Source organism: Mus caroli, chromosome 13, assembly GCF_900094665.2.
Source record: "Mus caroli chromosome 13, CAROLI_EIJ_v1.1, whole genome shotgun sequence".
NCBI lineage: Eukaryota > Metazoa > Chordata > Mammalia > Rodentia > Muridae > Mus > Mus caroli.
Window position 1 is genome coordinate 99,267,347 of NC_034582.1, and position 3,644 is coordinate 99,270,990.

The following is a 3,644-nucleotide window of genomic DNA, read 5'->3' on the forward strand; positions in this document are numbered from 1 at the left end:
TTCTTATCTAGAACTGTTTCTGTCTAAAAGAACTTCAGGGATCTGCAACCCTATAGGTGGAACAATAATATGAACTAACCAGTACTCCCCAGAGCTCATGTCTCTAGCTGCATATGTATCAGAAGATGGCCTAGTCGGCCATCAGTGGAAAGAGAGGCCGATTGGTTGTGTAAACTTTATGTGCCTCAGTACAGGGGAATGCTAGGGCCAAGAAGTGGGAGTGGGTGGGTAGGGGAGTGGCGGGAGGAGGGTATGGGGGACTTTTGGGATAACACTGGATATAAATATAAATGAAGAAAATACCTAATAAAAAATGTTAAAAAAAAAAAAACTTCAGGGACAAAACTGGAGAAGAAACTAAAGGAAAGGTGACCAGCACAACTTGGGATTCATCTCATAGGAGGTCACCAAGGATTGACATTATTACTGATGCTTTTATTTGCTTAAAGACAAGAGACTGGCATGGCTGTCCTCAAGAGGCCCTACCAGCAGCTGACTGAGACAATGCAGATACCTATACCCAACCATGAAACTGAAGTCAGGGACCCCTATGGTTGAATTAGGGGAAAGACTGAAGAAGCTGAAGGGGAGGGCAGCCCCATAAGAAGACCAGCAGTCTCAACTTTCCAGACTCCGTGGAGCTCCTAGAGACTGAGACACCCACCAGACAAAATAAAGAATTCAAGTTTAGAATTCCTTTTACAGCTTCACAGCTCTGCCCTTGAGATATGTATATATACTTCTTCATTTTCCATGGTTTAACTAAGGCTATATGTTATAAAGCAATTAAATTATAATGAAGAAAAACAAGATAACCGAGGGCATCCAATATATGCAGTATATTTTAAGATAATTATGGTTAGTCATTTTCTTACTGATGTAAAGTCATTTAAGTTCAATCTCATTTAATTGAAGTAATCAAGTAGCCAGAAGACACTATGCAATCAGCCTTGTTTTAAAAGTATTATTTAAATACATTTATGACATACCAACAATAATTTTTATATTTTTATAGCAAGGCAATACTGCCCTTTTGACAGACAACTTCCAAATTACTGTGAAACTATGAATTGATTTTTCTCAAGGTTAAACTACTAAATAAATATATTATTTATTTAATGATGTTGTTGTACACATATCTTTGGTTATGCTATAGATAAAATAAAATAATACACATTCTTAAATTAGTAAAAATAGCCTCCTATTCTACTTGTTGTTGCTATAATAAGATATCTGAGGCATCACAAACTTATAAAGAAGTTAGTTTAGTAAAAACTTCATAGTTTAGGAGACTGAAAGCCCAATGTCAGGAGGTGTCATGGTTTGTATCTAGTGAGCACATCCTTGTAGATTGCAAGGAAAGAATTATAGAAAGTAGGAAACACAGAGCCTTTTTCAGGATCAAGGTTTAATAATAGCTCCACCGGAAAAATAAACTTATTGTAGCAGAGCATCATTTACTTCCAAAGGCTGTTCTCAATAACCTAAGTGCTTCCTACTAGACCCATATGAGTCACACTACCTCACCATCACTACAGTGTAGACTAAGCCCAAGTATGCTCTCTTGCAGGAATAGAACATATCTAAACCCCAAGGATCTAGTGTCCTTTGTTGAGCAATTCACATTAGATAAATATTTCATCGTTTTAATAACTTGGGGTAGGATTAAGGTAAGTGTTATGGCTGTGGTTATTATTTACTAGACAATGTAATAACAGAAGCTCTTTGGTGTTAACAGGTTATTCCACAGTTAGATAGCTAGAAATTGTTATAGAGACTTTTTAATTAATTAGCTCCAAAACTAATTCAAAATCAGAAGCTTTACAACTGATATTTCTAGTGGAGTAATTCTGCAATATGCATTTTTATTGCAAAATACCCTATAAAATCACATTTCCTTGGTGTTAAGTGCCATTTAAACTATTTGTTTTAGATATAGAAAACAAAAACTAGGAAGAATAAATACTATTAATTATACTAATATAGAACTACTCAAAAATAGAAAATATCTAACAAAATTAAAGTTGAAACTGCATTTATTGTAGTTGACTTTTAAAACTGATTTGCTCAAAGGAAGAGAAAAGCAGAACAGTCATCAGGGAAGGTCAGTAGGTAATTGAAGCCTGACTTCTCATGAAGACAATATGGGAACTCAAATCCATTGCTTAAAGTTACCAGATCTGTTTTCTCACATTGAAAATAGCTATAGTATGGATAGAATAATAGCCAACAGTTGTGTTGTTATGGCGACTAAAAGGATGATGTTTAAAATGCCTGCTACATACTCAACATGTGGCAACTGTTTTCATTGTACAACTTCATTATGCTCTTCAGTTTGAGCTTCAGGGCCTCAGCTATGCAGATTCTTCAAAATCAAGTTGAGTATCTTAGAGATCATCAAGTAGGAATCACTACAAACAAAACTCATATTTTTTATTAGCAATGTGGTACAGATAAGTACATGCTTCTGTTTTCCCCACTGCTGGTGGGAGCTTTAGCATTGTATTAGTTGTTTTTTGTAAAGTGGACACATGTTAGAATTATCTAGGAAGAGGAACTTTCAGCTGAGAAAGTCCCACCATCCAGATTTTCTGTAGACAAGCCTTAAGGAATTTTCTGGATTAATTATTGATGCAGGCAGTTCTGGCTCACTGTCAGTGGCCCCGATCATTGTACACATGGTCTTTAGGGTTTAGAAAAGCAAACCAAGTAGGCCACGTATGAGTAAGCCAAAACAAAAACAAAAACAAAGACCAAAGAGTAAGTCAATAGCCAGCATCTCTCTATGCTTCTATTTCAGTCCCTAAAACATGATTCCTAACTTTAGTTCCTGGCCTTAACTTCCTTGGTGAAAGAGTGTGACCTGAGAGTCATAAGCTGAAAAAAAAATTTCCTCCCTAAGTTGCTTTTGGCTGTGATGTTTTATCATATCAATAAAAGCTCTAATTATGACAAGCATTGCCCTACTCTATAGAACTTGCTTTTGTTACTTGTAAAGTTATTCCTACCATGTTAAATATCTAAATGCTAAACATGCTGTTAAGCAAGTTGTGAAATTCATGAACGTTTAACAGTAGGCTTTGCAAACAGATATTGACCACATCAAGGATCCACAGACATTCTCAGATTTATTATGCATATATATATATGCAAAAATATCCAAAATATTTGAATATATTTTCTCACAGTTACTTTTCTATTGCTGTGGTAAAAGAGCATGGACTAATGAAGTATGGGAGGAAAGGGTTGTTTTTTTGTTTGTTTTTTTTTTTTTTTTCATCATATACGTCTGTAATTCCATGAAAGTCAGGGTAGGAATTTCAGTTAGGAACTCCTGGCAGAAACCTGGAGGCAGGTACTGAAGAAGAAGCCAGAAAGGAATGCTGCTTACTGGCTTGCTCCCCATAGTTTGTACAGCAAGTTTTTTTACTCATCCTAGGGATAGCACTGCTCACAATGGGCTGGTCCCTCCCATATCAATCACTAAAGAGGAAAATGTGCTACAGGTTTGGCTACAGTCAAACCTTTTTTGTTTTTTTTAAAAATTTTTAATATTTTTTAATTACGTATTTTCCTCAATTACATTTCCAATGCTATCCCAAAAGTCCCCCATACTCCCCCCCCCCAATTCCCTACCCACCCAT